Source organism: Peromyscus californicus, unplaced genomic scaffold (genome assembly GCF_007827085.1).
Source record: "Peromyscus californicus insignis strain IS unplaced genomic scaffold, ASM782708v3 Scaffold_12__1_contigs__length_115047231, whole genome shotgun sequence".
NCBI lineage: Eukaryota > Metazoa > Chordata > Mammalia > Rodentia > Cricetidae > Peromyscus > Peromyscus californicus.
This window is the reverse complement of record NW_026294413.1, coordinates 64,099,341-64,117,205: the sequence shown is the minus strand read 5'-3', so window position 1 is coordinate 64,117,205 and position 17,865 is coordinate 64,099,341. Positions and strand designations below refer to the sequence as shown.

General features: G+C 41.0%; 1 protein-coding gene across 5 annotated transcripts in view; it reads right to left on the bottom strand.

Moving 5' to 3' along the window:
* Window positions 1-17,865, bottom strand: part of Atp8a2 (ATPase phospholipid transporting 8A2) — a 563,932-nt gene that overhangs the window by 168,595 nt on the left and 377,472 nt on the right. The window lies entirely within an intron of this gene.

Sequence of the window (17,865 nt, the reverse complement as noted above, 5' to 3'; positions counted from 1 at the left end):
AGGAATATAAATTCCCAATATCATAAATATCAATATCTTAAAGAAAATTTATATTAATGATGCACCAACTTTGGGAGGTTACATATGCCATGTTTACAGGGAAATGAACTGATATCAAATATGTTTTTTGAGTCAACACTTTCTGGTTGACTGAAAGTGTCTGAACTTCATACATTTTCCCCTATAAAACTGATTTGATAAATGTGATTTCTCTTTGTAGGATTTTATCAAATAGCTAAAGATCATAACTAATTAAAAAACCAAGAAACACTTCTGTTGGCCATATGTGTTTTTAGTTGACAAAATAGACAAAATAATAACTTCCTTGATTGACTGTCTGCCACCTTGCCAAAAGTCAACACATAATGTTAAGAAACAAGCACACTTAAATCATCTTTTATGGTAACATGGATGTATTAGTGAATAAAATGCTGGATTATCATTCATGAGCAGCTATGGAGCAAAGTGCTGTATACTAGACAGCAAATTAATATCTAAAATATATAAAGCTCTTAAAAAATAAACACTAAATAAACAAACATTTCAATCACTGAATGAGAAAAGGAATTAATTGGACAAATCGTTCTCAGAAGATGATGTAAAATGGCCAGTAAACATATGAGAAAAACAGTCAGCAACCTTAGCCATCAGGGATATGCAAATTAAACTACAATCCATCTCAATCAGAATGACATCATCAAGAAAACAAATGGCAACTGTGGTGGTTTGAATAAGAATGCCCCCCAAAGGCTCATAGATTTGAATGCCTGGTTAACACAGAGTGGCAATATTTAAAAGGATTTGGAGGTGTGGCGCCATGAAATAATCCTTTTGTACACTGTAAAGATTTGTCACTTGGATTGGTTTAATAAAAAGCTGATTGGCTGACAGCCAGGCAGGAAGTATAGGCAGGGCAATCAAACTGAGAATGCTGGGATGAAGAAGGGCAGACTCAGGAGAGTTGCCACCAGATGCAGAGAAGCAAGATGGGCATGCTGTACTGAGAAAAGGTACCAAATCATGTGCAGAGAGGGTAGATCAGAAATATGGGTTAATTTAAAGTGTAAAAGTTGGCTAGTAGTGAGCCTGAGCTATTGGCCGAGCATTTACAATTATTAAGCTTTTGTGTGGTTATTTGGGTACATTGCTGGGACAAAAAACTCTGCCTACAAATGGCATTCCAACATGGGGCCAGAATTTCCATGTGAAGCCTGACAGAGCTTCGAAAAGGGTTCTAGACACACAGAAACAAAGCAAGAACAGCTTCCTAGTCTCATGTCTCTCTTGTAGTACAGGGACGATCTTGGCCATTGCCTGCAGGCTTGAACTGTGGCAGGTTCCCATAGTCTTTCATGCCAGCTGCAGTACAGAGAAGCAGCTCCCAGTTTAAATGCTCATGTGATCAGAAAAAGGATAGAGATACATAGTAAAAAGAGGATTCAGACAAAAAGAAAGAAAGAAAGAAAGAAAGAAAGAAAGAAAGAAAGAAAGAAAGAAAGAAAAAAGCTCTGAAACAGTGTGCTTAAAAATATACATAGACTTGGGAGAGAGAAGAGAAAGAGTATATACAGTCTTAGATTAAAAACATAGTTTTAGCCAAGCGGTGGTGGCGCATGCCTTCAATCCCAGCACTTGGGAGGCAGAGGCAGGCAGATCTTTGTGAGTTCGAGGCCAGCCTGGTCTACAGAGTGAGATCCAGGAAAGGCGCAAAGCTACACAGAGAAACCCTGTCTCAAAAAACCAAAAAACTAAAACAAAAACATAGTTTTAAAATAACAAAGTCATTAAAAAAGGAATAGAATAATAAAAAATATAATAAGCCACATAAATATGGAAAATATACAGAGGTCTGGATCCTGTATATTATTGTGTTGTCTTTACAGTTTTTTTTACTGCTAATGAGCAAATGATAACTGCTAAGAAACATTTGATTATGAAAGCTGCTAGATTAAACAAACCTATATATTTAAAAAATATCTTCAAAATTTAAGTCAGAAGGTGTGTTGTTTTGGGGGAGAGGTTGTGCTTTTGTTTTCATAGGAAATGAGAAGCTGTGGATTCATTCTGGGTTAAAATAATCAGGTTTGATCGGGGAGACCCCCTGAAATCCTGACTACAGACATAAAGAAATAAACCTAGAACTACAAAATATGTGACATATATTCTACCTGTTCAAACATAAAACAAAAAATCATCTTTAATTGACTTATATATGCCACATATTCCATACTTGTACTATATGTTACCTTTAAAAGTTCATGTATTTTCCAGAACAAGGGACCTGATACCAATGAAAATGGATGGCCCAGGTAATCCAGTATCCAGTTTCAAGGCTGCTGGCTGAGATGGTCCAGGCTCACAAACTACTCCAGCTAAGATCTAACGATTATACTGATTTTATCAAGGTTCCCCCAAAGATAACAGAGCTCACAAACAACAGGAAGTAGTCTAGAGAACAACACCCACATTCCCAAAAAATGGGTTATGGATGTTTATTATCATTTAAGGGGGATTGGCTACACGCTGTTATTGGTAATGGTCAGGGAAAAAGCTAAAGAAAGGAGATTAGAGTCAATGATCTTGTTCTGAAAAGAAAAAGGGGGGATATAGAAATGAAAGGATAAAAGAGTAGATTATTGAATCTACTTTTAAACCAAAAAAGCAATTACTAGTCTTAAATAATTTACATTGGTATGGATTTTTGTATACTGATATAAATTTGATGTTATTTTTGTTATACTGTATATATGTTTCTACTCTTGCTTAAGATATTTTTGTATATTGTTACAAATTTAAGGTTATCTTTGTTAGAAGATACTGTACATACATTTCCACTCTTGTTTAATGTATTGTACTTACGCAACTCATTTAACAATGTAATGTAAATTTATAGTCCTTGAAAGTTATTATTACAAACTATTTAGGATAATAAAGAAATGCAGGTTAGTAGTTAGTCACCTATTACTATCAAACTTACAGTCATGTTAGTTAGGTTTTCAAGGAAATACAGAAATGTATTTTAGATAGATAGGTAATCTTCAAACACTTCAAAGACCTACAGAATATGGCATTTAAAATGTTGTAATAATTTAGACTTTTCTTGATATGAGACAAGTCTGTTCCTGGCAGTACTATTCTACTTCAAAAGAGGGTGATGGGCACCAAAGAAACTCCATATGGTGTCTGCTTTAACTGTGACAAGATTAGCCATCTGAGCAAGAAACTGCTTTTGCCTTGACTGCTTGACTGTGTGCTGTGCAGACAGGACATGCAGGACCCACAGGAAAGTGACTGTTGAATTTTGCCAAAACAAGGCAGGCCAGTACTTCAAGATTCCTGCTTCACTGAAAAGTCTGCCAGGTACTCTAGGCCTGTAGGCTGAAGATGGATGCCCCAACATTGCAGATGAACTTTAGGTCACTGTCCAGGCAGATGTCTCTGTTGTTAGGTAATATTAATTCCTTCTGGGGTCTTTGATGGAGTTAAAGACTAAGTAATTAGAATTTCATTTTTCCTTATTTAGGATAGAAAGTAAATTAGTTATAAAACTTTAGACTCACCAAGATAAGATAGATAATTGAGTATTTTCTTTAAATTTGTCAAATACAAATAGGCTGGATATTATAACTGTAATTCTTACTTAATAACTGTTTCATTGTATGTAGTTTTACTATGTTAAGTTTAAACCTTCCTTTTAATTAGACAAAAAGAGGAAAATGCTTTGGAATAATCCTTTTGTACACTGTGAGGATTTGTCATTCAGATTGGTTTAATAAAAAGCTGATTGGCTGATAGCCTGGCAGGAAGTATACGTGGGCCAATCAAACTGAGAATGGAGAAGGGCAGAGTCAGAGAGATGCCAGCAGATGCAGAGGGAACAGGAAGTGTAAAAAATGAGGTAACAAGCCATAAGCCACGTGTAGAGGGTAGATAAGAAATATGAATTAATTTAAAGTGTGAGAGTTAGCTAGTAACAAGCCTGAGCTATCGGCTAAAAATTTGTAATTAATATATTGTTTATTTGGGAACTGACAGGTGAGAAAGAAGTCTACAACATGGCTTTGTTGCAGGAAGTATGTCACTGGGGGCAGGTGTTGAGATTTCAAATGCCTAAGCCAGGCATGGTGTTTCACTCTCTTCCTGCTGCCTGCTGATCCGGGTGTAGAATTTTCAGCCCCTTCTCCAGTACTATGTCTGCCTGCATGTTCCCATGCTTCCTGTCATGACAATAATGGATTAAGCCTCAAAACTGTAAGCCAGCCCCAGTTAAATGCTTTCTTTTATAAGAGTTGCCATGGTCATGGTGTCTCTTAATAGCAACAGAACACCGACTAAGACAGCAAGCAGTCAATGCTGCTGTGGATCGGTCATCTAGCAGAAAACTCATGACACACAGAGACTCACTGTGGTGCCACAGGGGTGCTCTCCCAAGAGGAAGTAAAGGCAGCAAGATCTGTAACAGGTGAGCAGTGGAGAAGAAACAAAATCCAGGGGGAAGTGTCCTGAGACAAGGGTGGTGCTTCCTCCCCAAAGGTCTCAGAAAGCAAACAGAACAAGGACCAGGGCAACAACAGCCAAAAACTCACATGAGATGGGGGGAAATGCACAGAGATAGTCTCTACTGAAGAACCATCCATAGGGTAGAATAAAACTTCAAGACTCTTGGTGAGTCCATAGGATCTAAACAAAAGTGACTTTTCTTTGAACTAGGAGCCGAAATTAAATTTCCCAGACAACAAAGAAGGTAGCAAAGAGGAAAAGGTTGATGTTAGAGACTAAAGCCACAGAAATGGAAAACAACAACAACAACAGAATTGACTGATAAAAACCAGTTAGAGATCAATAGGGGAGGCTTAAAAAACAAAAACAAAAACACATGGGATAGGGGCTGGAGCTGGGGCAGTGTTTAAAAGTGCTGCTGTTTGAGTAGTTTGGAAGAAAATAGCCCCCATAGGGAGTGGCACTATTAGGAGGTGTGGTCTTGTTGGAGGAAGTGTGTCACTGTGGGGAAGGACTTTAAGGTCTTTTTTTGCTCAATCTTCCCTCAGTGTGACTTTCAGTCAACTTCCTTGTAATGGCTACCCACTACACTTCCTGCTGCCTCTGAGTCAAGACGTAGGACTCTCAGCTCGAGCACCACATCTGTCTGAATGCTACCATGCTCCCCGCCATGATGATAATGGATTGAACCTCTGAAACTGTAAGCAGGCCACTTCAGTTAAATGTTTTCATTTATGAGTTGCCATGGTCATGGTGTCTCTCTACAGTGATAAAAACCTAAGATACTGTTCTTGCAAAGGACCTGAGTTTGAGTTCCAGCCTCATGTCAGGCTGCTCACAACAACCAGTAACTCTAGCTCCAGGGGGTTTAATGCCCATTTCTGGCCTCTGTAGGCACCTATATACACATGGGGACACACACATACACACACACACACACACACACACACACACACACACACACACACACACGTATATACAAACACACATATATAGAAATAATAAAAATAAATCTTTAGAAAAAAGATGTTATGCAAAGGATAAGAGCCTACATTGATCTTAAGAGAAATAGAAGCCCTTCAAAGATGACAAAAATAAAGAATAAAAACATTTTTATTACATTTTATTTAATTTTCAGGTGTGTTTTTTTTTTTCGGGGGGAGCAGGATGCATATCTGGTGACAGAGGACAAGCTGATAGGGTTGGATCTCTCCTTCCAGCAGGTGGGTCTCCTGGATGGAACTTAGCAGTTAGGCTTGGAAGTAAGTGCTTTACCAGCTGCACTATCTTTCAGACCCACAAGAATTTTGAAGCATATTAAAATAACAAAAAATTAGAAAAGTATTCAAAGATACAATAGAAGAAAAATTTCTAAAACCTCACTGTGCAAATGGGGGATGGATCCTTTGACTTAGACAAAGAAAACAAGAGATAGAACTGGACCAGTCAACATGCACTCATATGCTAACATAGGAGTTAATAGGTTTATTGACTTCTGGTCTTGGGGCTTTTATAATCCACAGCCACATGCACGATAAGTATGTGTACTATAACTGAATTTCTTCACCAGCCTAAATTTTGAAATGTTATCAAATTAATGCAATATATCCAATGAGAAGAGGCAATTAACCTGCAAAGGGAAACGGTGAAGCTGGCTTCCCACTGCTCCCCAGAGTGCCATCAGAACAGAGGCAGGTGGTTGAAGTTCAGAAGTATCCATGAAACAATGTGGCAAGTACCTTAGCAAGCCATGAAAACCAAAGAAAAATCAAACCCTGACACCATAAAGGGATGAAGGAAGCAATACCATATGTATGTTATATTGGTTAAAATCAGCTCAGCAGATTAAAAAAAGAGAAAAATCTAAAACATGAATTCTATACAAGAGAAACATTTTTTAAAAGCACAGGGGGGAAAACACTAACTCTGTCTCACAAGCCAGCAGAATCAGACTCACCCTACGGTTGCGGGATGGTCATTCTGTACGCTGTGAATATGTGTTGCTACCATTGGTTAATAAAGAAGCTGCTCTGGCCTATGGCAAGCCAGAATAGAGCCAGGCAGGGAACTCCAAGCAGAGGGACAGGAAAAGAAAGCAGAGTCAAAGGAGATGCTGAGTGCTGCCGGGGGAGCCAGATGTATTGGAACACAGGTAATGCATGAAGCCATCTGGTAAACCCTGATTAATTAAAAATAGCTTGAATTAAGTTGTAAGAGCTAGTTAATGGTAAGCCTGAGCCGTAGGTCAAACATTTGTAATTAATATAAGCCTCTATGTGTTTACTTGGGACAGAAAGGCTGCAGGACACAGGAAAACTTACAGCTACACCCTGCTTCTCCCCCTTCCCTTCTCTTCCCTTCCTACTTTCCACACACTTTTCCCTTTCCTTCCTTCCTTCCTTCCTTCCTTCCTTCCTTCCTTCCTTCCTTCCTTCCTTCCTTCCTTCCTCTTCTCTCTCTCTCTCTCTCTCTCTCTCTCTCTCTCTCTCTCTCTCTCTGTCTCTCTCTCTCTGTCTCTCTCTCTTTCTGTCTCTCTGTCTCTCTCTCTGAGTTGCGAGCAGAGAAGCAGTAATCCACTGCACTGTCTGCTTCTTTGCTCTGTAATTGTGCTAGGGATGAACCCAGAGACCAGGTTGCCAGGCCAAGCACTCCACCACCCAGCTACATTGGAGCCCCTCAGAAGTGTCATTTTTAATTAAACACCCCTCACAGGGTTATCACTTTCTACCCACCAGGTAGACAAAGACCTGAGGTTGACAAGTTGAAGAACCAGCTCTTCTGCTCCTTAGCTAGGATTGCAGCACTACTGACAAGTGTTCGAAGGACTTTCCTTCGTCTTGAGGAGTTCACTTCCAGCAACACATCCTTCATTATTTAAGTCTTACAGCTTCAGTTGTGTGGTACTCAACACAAAAATATAAACGTGTTTGCTTTGACATTGTTTGAAAAACTAGAACCTGCATACACCACAAGATGGTGGCTGTAGAGGACTCATTTGCTTAATGAAGCACAACAATCCATCTACAAGAGTCATATAAATCCATGTGCATCGATTGTCATAAAGAAAGCTCCTAGACACATCATGAAAAGGAAAATCAAGGTGCAAAACAAGGATGTCTCTTGAAAGCCTTTCACTTCGGAGGCTGAGGCAAGAGGGTCTTGAGCTTGGTGCTAGCCTGGACTACATAGCAAGACTCTGTCTCAAAACAAACCAAAACAAAAAACCAACCAACATAAAAACAAACAAAATCCTTCAAAACAACAACATCCAAACCTAAACCTAAAATCCCCCAAATCCAGCAAAGCTCACATTGAAAGGTCACGACTACAGAAAAGAAGTGTAAACTTACATACTCATGATGTCTTGCTGGGATGCATCATAGACCTGAATAGTCATTATCTCTAGATGGTTCTTTCTGAGTAGCTAAGGGGAGACTCACATATGCCTCTACATATGCTGTGAGTCTTTAAAACATCTGTGCTTTATTTACCTAATGGAGGCAGTTTTCAACTACAGACAAGTTGCCAAGGAGGAGACATTTCACGCTGTGTGGAGATCCCCTCCATGGTCACCACCTGAAGGAGGATGCTAACTGTCATGGAATCTGTTGAACCCCCTACACAGGCCAAGAGAGCCCCTGACAATGACCTGACCTGACCCCCAACTGTCAGTAACACATTATGGAAAAATCCTGGGTATATTAGGCTAGTCTGGTGCACAAAGCTGTAACCATGGCTAATTCCTTTTTTTCCCCCAGAAACATAAAGAGGAAGACAATTTTCATTTATTCTGAACCTCTGTCAGTAAGATTCCCAATTTGGGTTTATTTGGTGAAGACGGATGACAAGATGGTTGCTGATCAAGGATGGTATCAGCCCCTGGTGCCAACAACACAATGAGAGGATGCTAGTGATCAGTGATTGCTAGACTTGAGCATGACCTCTTCCACACCAAGCCTGTGAGTGTCTGCACTGCCTTCATCTGCAGAATAGAGCCCTTGAACTCAGACTTGAAGCAAGAAACTAAAGATGGCGGAAGGGTATTACGGCCAGGTGTGAAGGCATCGAGTCTTAGAATGTACGCATCAAGTGGGGGAGACCAGCTAGCTGCCTTAAACCCATGCAGGATGGACTCTACATTCCTAAAGGAGGGAGGAAAAGCAAGGGAATCTAGAAGGCCTTTTACACATGCCCCAGTCTAGGAAGAAAGGCTCCTTGCATATCCCACACTGTGATGTTGTTGCTTCCAAAACCACCTGGGCAGATCTCTCTTGTTTCATTGAAAATGTGAAATCTCGGCTGGGCGGTGGTGGCGCACGCCTTTAATCCCAGCACTCGAGAGGCAGAGCCAGGCGGATCTCTGTGAGTTCGAGGCCAGCCTGGGCTACAGAGTGAGTTCCAGGAAAGGTGCAAAGCTACACAGAGAAACCCTGTCTCAAAAAACCAAAAAAAAAAAAAAAAAATAAAGAAAGAAAGAAAGAAAGAAAATGTGAAATCTCATACAGCACACCTATGCTTCCATTTCTTCCAGAGACTCAGGATTTTAAAGCAAGATTGTCTCCTCTCCCCTGTCCTAAGCATAGAGGCTGGAGCATGGTTTTCTCATTTTACGTGAGTGCTTTCATTTAATTCTTTATAATCTGAAGAACTCAGCTCACTTTTGTTACTCTAATTTAGGATCAGATAATCCTTATCATCGTTTAGTATGAACAAACAGAATATATTACTCCCTAGGAAACAATAGTGAGCAACTTTTAATTTTTAAAATTTTTTTTATCATTTTTGTGTGGGGTCAGCAGTGTATCCACGCCACGACAGTCAGCCATGAGGACAATTTTGTGGAGTGAGTTCTCTCCTTCCACCTGTATGTGGGTTCCAGGGATCAACTGGAGTTGCTCAGGTTTTCATGTCAAGGGCTTTTAGCTGCTGAGTCACCTTGGGAATCAGAAATTTTACACAGAGAAACCAATTATCCCTACAGCAGTGTTTCTAAAACATTAATGTGCATGCAGATCACATGGAGAGCTTGTGAAAGAACAGATTCTCATTTAACTGGTCTGTGGAGGAGCCCGAGACACTTTTAAAACATTCCTGGTTCAGTGCGCATTGGTGTGCAAACAGTGGCTTGTACCAGACAGAATATAATTTTGTCTCCAGAAACTTAAGTCAATCGATGGCACTGGGAAGCAAGGAGAGCACATTGCCTTTGCTTTCCTATTTATAAGCCATAGCTCAGGGATAGTAAGTTGGAGGGAGGCCTTGCTTATCGGCTGATGAGAGGGCTCTGCCCTGTCATCATGGGCCTAGGTTCTCCTGTCTTTCTGTTTTGTTATCCTGAATATGATTTCTTTTTATATTTTAAGAAAAATTTTCACTCATTCTACATATCAACCACAGATCCCCCTCCCATCTCTCCTCCTGCTCCCCCTCCAGCTATCCCCTCCAAACCCATCCCCTCCATCCCCTTCTCCAAAAGGTATGGGCTCCCATGGAGGTCAGCAAAGCCTGGTACATTCGGTTGAAGCAGGACCAAGCCATGGTTGGTTCTTTAGGGGGCCAGTGTAGCACCGGAAGTGAATCAAACAACTTCACAAATCGAAGCCTCCACACAGCCATGTATTTCTAAAACAAATCACTGAAGAGCTGTTTTGAAGAGCTCCTACAGACTTTGTATGACCAAGACACACACATTTGTGGTGATCTATTGTGTCCCCCCAATACACTGTGTACCCTAATAAAGCTTATCTGAGGATCAGAGGAAAAAACCAGCTACTATATTAAACATAGATGTCAGGCAATGGCAGCACACGCCTTTAATACTAGCATTCGGGAGGCAGAGATTCATCCGGACCTCTGTGAGTTCAAGGCCACACTGGGAACAGAGCCAGGGGTGGTGGCACATGCCTTAGATTCCAATACTAGTTAACTATAAGGGTCTGGAGGACTGCACAGACATACAGGAAGTGACACAGCTGGGCAGAAAGAGGAAGTGATGCAGCTGGGCGGAGAGAGGAAGTAAGAGGGCAGGGACAGAAGGGCATACAGGCCCGGGTATACAGGAAGTAGGTCTCTTTGGAGGCTGAGGGTTGGTGAGGTGAGGTTGGCTGTGGCTTGTCCTATTCCTCTGATCTCTCAGTTTTAACTCCAATACCTGGCTTCGGGTTTTTTTTTATTAATAAGACCATTTAGCAATTCATCTTATACACATTGGTGAAAATTTCTAATATGGAAGAAAAAAATCTTAAGAGGGTTCTTGTCTCCTCTGAATTGATCTTGGGACAGTGATCCTACCAATCACAGGTACAAAAGCCGCTGGGGGTCACTTCAGAGCAGGGACTTTGATCCACCCCCTGGGCTGCTCAACCCCCTCCCCCAGCTGGGCAGCAGCTGTTCTGACAGCTCAGCTGGCACAGGCCTGTTTCACCACAGTCTGGATGTGTTGGCACTCATTTCTTTTTATCGTTTGCAGGTGCTGCTGGGTTTGGAAGTGTAAACAAACTCATTCTTAACATTTCCATCTGCATTCCATTCACCAGTCATTGGATGATTAGACCTGCTCATTTGATTGGAACTATTTTTTTGGGGGGAGGGCGGGGTTAGAGGAAAATGAAACCTAAAATAAACAAAACAAGCCCCCCCAAATGCATCTTATAATTTCAAAACTCATGAGCTGTTTGTTTCTCCCCCTGTCCCCCTGTAAAAACTCAAACTTGATTTCCTATGGCAAGATTTTCATAGGTAAAGGGAAAAGTAGGAAAATGTACGGTATTTTCAAACATTTATACCAACAGACTTAGTTTTATTTTATTTACTCCTGAGGCAGGTACACGATGGCTCTCTGACACACCATAAAATCAGGCTCCCACACCACTTAGTCATATACAAATGTTAATTCATATATAAAACACAGCACCGCCCAATTCCTGAACACTAAGGTCATTTTTTTGGTGGGCCACTGGCTCTCGGGTTCACAGAGCAAACACCGCCCTCAGTGCAAACAAATGGCCTGTCCCCTCCGCTGGCAGCTCTTGGAGGGCCCGTGCTTGTGGCTGCTGCACTGTACTCTTTTGGATTAATGTGAGGAAAGATTCCTCTGCCTGAACTTTCTTATTAACCAGGAATGCTCTTAAATGAACCAAGCCAAAGCCTAGACTGGGCAGCCTCAGACTTGGTGGGTTGGTGGGAGGCCTGCCAAGCACTGCCGCTTGCCAAGCTCCTGGGGTTTGGGTCCTCAAACGGAGGGCTGTTAGGAGCAAACTGACCCAAACTTATTAAATGGCTTTTCCTTCTTGGAGAAAGATCCTTCTTTGCTTTAACTGCTGCCTGACTGCCAAGAGCGCAGTAACCTTGTTGGCTAATTGTACAGGCTCCTGTCTGGAGGAGCGGCCGCCATTGTTCAACCTCAGTGGGTCATACCTGTCACTGTTCCCAGCTAACAGCCAACGTGTTTAATAGATGATTTTTGGCTTGGGAAAAGGGATGGCTTGTCCTTCTAGGTGCTTGGAAGAGTATGGGAGGGAAAAGTGTCCTACAGAGAATGATAGAATGAATTAGCCGTCTGATTTCTTACTGAAGGGCAACTGCAGCATGATCTAATGGTTTGCACATCAGGTCTGAGACAATGAACTGAGATTAAAGACATTTGTTTCAATGACAAATTGCTGCTTTATCCTTGCTCCCATTTAACCTGGCCTTATGAATTAAAAGCAAAACCTAAATACATCCTTTGTCTAAAATTCTATTTCTGGAAATTAATGTGCCATCAATAAAACACTGGTTTATAAAAACACTGCCTTGTTTTACAACATTGTTGGCAATGGACGGCAAAGAGTAAGGGGCTGTGCTGTGAGATGATCCTTCTGTACGCTGAGAATATGCATGACTCTCATTGGCTAATAATAAAGCTGTTCGGCCCATAGATTAATAGAAAGGGTTAATTTAAATGTAAGAGCTAATTAACAATAAGTCTGAGCTATAGCCAAGCATTTTTTAATTACTATAAGCCTCCGAGTGATTATTTGGGAGCAGGCGGTTGGGAAAGGAAATGTCTGTTCAGAAGGCTGCAATTCTTTTTAAACAAATTTTTGTTATTGTGTATAATCAATATATTATTGTATATGTGTGAGGTCATAGAACAACATTGTAGAATCCACTTTCACTTTCTAGTTTATGTGGGTTCAGGCAACTGTTGCTGGTCAACAGACTTACTTGGCAGGTACTTGACCCACTGACCCATCTCTTTGGCCCAGACACTAAAATTCTTTAGTAGAGATCATGTGACTGCAGCGGATCTATGAATTATTAAGCACTTAAAAAATGTGGATAGGGCTGGGTGACGGTGGTGCACGCCTTTAATCCCAGCACTAGGGAGGCAGAGTCAGGCAGATTTCTGTGAGTTCGAGGCCAGCCTGGTCTACAGAGCGAGATCCAGGACAGGCACCAAAAACAACACAGAGCAATCCTGTCTTGAATAGCCAAAAAAAAAAAAAAAAAGAAAGAAAGAAAAAAAGAAATGTGGATAGGAAATCGAGGGAAAAATCAAAGGTGTAATACAGAGGAAGGGGTACGGGAAACAACAGGAGATGTGACAGTCTCTAGAAACGTCCCCTCCGGGGATCCTTTGTCTCACAAGTTATATGACTGAGAAGCCAAAATGAAACAGAGACTAAAAAAAATGGTGTGGTAGCCGGGCAGAGCCCCATTTTAACTCTTGGGAGAGTTTTCGCTCGGTCAGTCAATATTAGACAGGTCAAAACCGGGAGCAAACACGGCCAACCTATAAAACAAACAATAAAAGGAGAACGGTGTACACAGGATCTCGGCGTGGTGAGAGCATATAAAGGGGCGCATTCATATATAGTTATTAGAGCCCAAGAGAGAGCACTAAAGGCCGGCCCCACTGCCCCTGCTGATGGCTGAGCAGAAGCAGAGGCAGATGGGAGGAATGTTGTTAGCTATATGCACGAGCATTGTCTTCATGGCACATGGAGGTTACTTCAACTTTTGAAGACTACACAGAAGAAAAGAACTCGGTCTTCTGGGTACCCCACTACACCCAACTTTCTCTTAGCCTGCCACACTCTTTAAGCTCTGTTGCATTTTCTGGCTACCCCATTTGGCCAAAGGTTGTATGGGTTTGATTCACGATAGCATACTTCAGACCTGGTACAGTGCTCGGAGTACAGTAATAATGGATGCTCACAGAATAGGAATACTTGAAGAGGAAGCTAAGTGAGCACATGATATGTTCATCTTAACTCTTAAAAGTTTTCTGAGAATGAAATCTCAGAATGGATCACTATCTTCACTTTCCAAACAGGAGGAAGTATGATGATGCTAAAAAGTCCAGGGCCTTGTTATTCCCCCAGTGGATTAGCTCACTGGAACCTCATTGCTACCCTAAGAACTATAATTCCATCTCACAGTGAGGAAATCGGAGCACAGAGAAGAGAAAGGCGTGAGGTCCACACTAAATCGATGCTTAAAGACCACAGCTATTAATGGCAAATCGTGCATATCATGTAAGTTATTTTCAAAACATTTACGTTAAGGCAATTCAATATCAAATCTATCACTAATTTGTTCCTGATATTTTAAGACGGTAATATCAACAAAAACACTTTCAAAATGGAAAAATTATTGAGAAAATCTACCCAGATTTTTCCTCAAATGTCAAGTTAAAGATGCAAAGGTTCTTTGGGGTTTGGGAAGTAGGCTACAAAAGTCTTCCTCACCCTTCTAGTTTGAAACTTTTCCCAGTAATATTCTGAGCTAACATATTCCTAACACAGTTGGGACTGACCCAGCAGACAACAAAAAGTAAACTTCAAAAGTGATATTTATTATCCAAATTTCTTGAATAAATACATGCAAATGAATGCTCTTGGAACAATCGATATTGTTTAAAGGGCCTAGAATCTGAAAAAGCATAATATAAAACAAAAATTATCACATCAAATGCATATAGCATAAGATGCGTGATTATATATTTTATTACTTTTTTCCCTTTTCTATTCAAATTTCAGATGACCCAGCAAGTTGAATGTTATGGCCCAAAGCCACAAAGTTAGTAAAGGGAAGCCTGGTAAACATTTTAAAAAGTGTCTTTAATTACTAATTTCTCAGTACAATGAAATGCCTCTGTTTCTACATAATTACATGGTTATACTGTTAAACTATAGAATATCAGGTAAATATGAAGTTGTGTTTTCTCCCCCATAAAAGACCATAATTCTGACCAGATGGGGTATGCACAACTAAATTGATTTTTAATAAGGAACTCTTGGCACAATAGAATGTAATCGCTCTAAATTGTATCAAGGACTATGTAAAACAATTTTTTATAGTTCAAGGCTTCAACTCCTCAGTCGAAATCTCGTGCTGGCATGCTATGGGACCAAATGGCTCTGGAGACCCATAAGGAAATAATGAGCCTTTCATCTGGAGGTCACTGGCTGGGATCTGCTATCGCTCATTAATGACGCAGCTGTGCTCAGCCTCCTGTTGCTGGACCGGTGGCAGGGCTTTGCTGTGCGAGGGTAGCAGAAATACGTGTAAGATCATTTCATTTATGGGCAGGACCTATGGCAAGTATTTGAGAACATGAGTTTTATAACCAATAAAACAATGCTCTTAACTTCTTGACAGTAAGATTTAGTGCTTGGCTCTGCAGATCAAGACGGTCAAGGAGAACAGCCACCTGGGTGAGGTGTGGACTTTGTGTTTTCTTCTGGAGATGGAGAGAAAGGCCTCTGTTACTCTCTCAGAGGAGTACTGTGAGAGAAGAGTTCCTGTTTTATTTAGTTTTTTTTCTTTGCATGAATGTGTATACATGTGAGTATGCGTGTGTGTGTGTGTGTGTGTGTGTGTGTGTGTGTGTGTGTGTGTGTGTGTGTGTGCAAGTATACAGAGGTCAGGAAAACCTTGGGTATCCTCCTCAGAAATTCTGTCCACCTCTTTTGAGGGAGGGTCTCATCAACTATGCTTGACTTGCTGGCCAACAAGCCTCAGGCATCCTCTTGCCTCTGCCTCCCAAGTGCTGAACACAGGCTCATGCCATCATGCCAGGCTGGCTTTTATATGTGGATTCTGGGGACTGAACTCAAGTCCCTGTGCTTCCAAGGCAAATGATTCTCTGACTGCTCCATCCTGTCCATTTTAAAAAACATTCTGTGATCTAACTACCTGCTTCTATTTTGTTTTAATTCATGCTCCACGCTGCCAGCAGCAGCTACTTCCATATTGAAACAATTCAGTCTGTTTGAGGACTAGGAAAGTTTTTTTGGGAATACCATAGAGGGAGCACAGTATTCTCTCTGGAGGAGTCAGCACAGCATCTCCAAAGAGGGTAGGACCCTGGAAGACGGGGGGTCCTGAAAATGGAGGGAGCAGTTTGTAGGAGTGTACAGGGTGTGGATTTTGGGGTGAAGAGGAGGAAAAGGAAGTGGGTTAGTCTAAACATGCAAATAACTGTACTTATGTTTCCTAATAGAAAGTTTACGATCTATGTATCTGGACATTTGAAAAATGGCCCCAATATATTTATGTTTTACTGTGGAAAAATATGTGTAACAAATTTGCCATTTTGAACTTTTTTTAGCTTTCAGTTGGGTAGCATTGAGCATGCTGACAGGGTTGTGCCACCATCAGCAGCCTCCACCTCCCAAGCCTTTGTCAGTCCTGACATCAAGACTCTGTTCCCAGTGAGTCACTCTCCCCTGACTTCTTTTGGTGTCTCTGGGATCATTTCAGGTTCTGTCTGGAGGAACTCGGGTGTTCTGGCTATCTCATTCATAAGGCATTTGTCATCTTCATTCATCTTACAACGTTTGGTTCTTTCATTCTTTTTTTTTTTTTTTTTGAAGTTAAAATGCCAAGGTGGGCTCATTCACATATGGATACTTGGGTTGTTTCTCACTGGGGTCCCTGGACACCAAAATACAACATCTGTTTGGGTCCTTGCTATTCTGATCTTGAGGTAGACAGGGACCCACTGGAGCCAGGGAAATCTGGGACTAACACAAAGGACCCACTAAACCAGTGGTTCTCAGCCTTCCTAGTGCTGTGACCCTTTAATACAGCTCCTCATGTTGTGGTGACCCTCAACCTTAAGACTATTTTCATTTGTACTGCATAACTGCAGTTTTGCTACTGTTATGAATTTTAATGTAAATAATTTGTGTTTTCTGATGGTCTTAGGTGACCCCTGTGAAATGGTCATTGACCCCCCCAAAGGGGTCACGACCCATAAGTTGAGAACCACTGTACTAAACCATCTTCCCAGTACCTGCTTCATGCTGCTATCCCAACAGCAGGATGTGTTCTCTTCCTCCTCAGCACCATGATTTCCTGCCCTTTAATTTCTTGCTGTGCTTTTCCAGCATCCATTCTAACAGGTACACAGCAACATCATTATGATGCTGATAATGAGTGATGTTGAGAACCATTTCATATAGGAATCGGTCACTTCTACATCTTTGTCTTTTTTTTTTTTAATAAAAATCTGGTTTTTGTTATTACACTGCAGTTCTTTCTGTATTTAAAACACTAATTCCTTATCCTGTTTTGCAAATATTTTTCTATTTCATCGCTTGCTTTTCACTGTTGATAATGTCCTTTATACAAAACATGTGTAATTCTGTTAAGTTCCTATTCATCTTTTTCTTCTGTTGCATGTACTTTTGGAGTCTTAGCTAAGAAATCACTGGAACGTCAAGCAGAATGAAACCTCCGTCTCTTAGCTTGCTCAGAGTCAGTCCCTGACACTCGTCTCTCCCGACTGAAGGGTCTTGGCACCCTTTTGACAATCGTTTCGCCAAACGTTCATGGGTTCGTGTCCAGCCCTTTTCTTCCTCCCGTGGCCCACACTTCTGTCTGTTCACAGTGTTACACCTTTGTGAATACTGCACCTTTGCCTTCTGAGCCCCTCAACTTTGCTCTTCCCTTTCAGGATGGTTCTAGATACCCGGGAGTCCATCCACATGCCATAGGAATTTAGGAAAACTTTTTCATTTCCCCTGTATTTTTTCCTTCTTTTTTTTTTTCTGTTTTGTTTCATTTTGAGACAGTCTCATTAAGTAGCTCAGGCTGGTCTTGAACTTGAAATGATTCTCCTACCTCAGCCTCCAGAGTACTGGAGTTACAGGTATGTGTGACCAAGCCCAGCTTTTCTATTTCTGAAAAAAAAATAGTCATTAAGATTTTGAGAGAAATTCTTTGATTCTATAGATAGCTGTGGCCTTAACAGACATTGACAGTAACATTTAAAACCTTTAATAGTAAGGTTAAACAGTTGTGAGAGTTATAATTTCCAGGATAGGATATTCTAGATATGGAAATGTAAATACACACTGATTTTTAATGTCA